Source organism: Dipodomys spectabilis, unplaced genomic scaffold, assembly GCF_019054845.1.
Source record: "Dipodomys spectabilis isolate Male_0828 unplaced genomic scaffold, ASM1905484v1 ptg000498l, whole genome shotgun sequence".
Lineage (NCBI taxonomy): Eukaryota > Metazoa > Chordata > Mammalia > Rodentia > Heteromyidae > Dipodomys > Dipodomys spectabilis.
The window spans coordinates 943019-943742 of NW_024871175.1; the positions used below are offsets into that span (position 1 = coordinate 943019).

General features: G+C 30.0%; 1 pseudogene; it reads right to left on the minus strand.

Moving 5' to 3' along the window:
• Nucleotides 1-234: 234 nt before the first annotated feature.
• Nucleotides 235-334, minus strand: LOC122098982 (annotated as a pseudogene).
• Between the last annotated feature and the right edge of the window lie 390 nt (nucleotides 335-724).

Here is a 724-nt window from a genome sequence, read left to right on the forward strand (position 1 = left end):
ATTCCTTTTTTTTCCTGGGCCTAATATTACTTTATTTCTTTTGGATAAAATGACATTGTTATCTAATTTCAAGTTTTGTAAAGGTTATGCTATGTAAAGGCTTTTTGAAGGTGAAGATTTAATACAATGATGTAAAACTAACCTTTAGTTCTATGAATTACATGTATTGTTACATCTGTATTTTTGTAATCAACTTTTTAATAACTGTTTTTCATTTCTTGCATCAGAAGAATGAAAAATAAAGAATACTTCACAAATTTTCCTATCATCCTTGTGCAAGTGCCATGTTAATCTCTGTATTGTTGTAATTTGTGTAGACCTGCTGCTGAAGCATGTAGAATCCTCTAAATTTAAGTACTTAATGATGCAATCTTTATACAGGTATATATTCATGGATGCCTATTTGTAACAAGGAACCCTTATTGTTCCTAAAAATGCTATTGATCTTATTTCTCTAAAATTCTGTATATAGTGGAAAAAAAACTGATATCGTTTGGTCGATTGTTCACATTTACAATTTTTTTGTCAATGTCTCTTTTTCGTTTTCATGTTAAATTTGATCATACTTTGTAGCCATTACAGCTAATTCCAAAAGTGATGGCTTTTCAGGTACTTATTTATCAACTGAGTTAGCTTTGTGGAGCTAATGGATTCATAGTAAGCCTTGCTTAAGAGGTACTTCTAAATTTCTGCAGCTTCAAATTTCTCAAATGAAGTCTTGCTG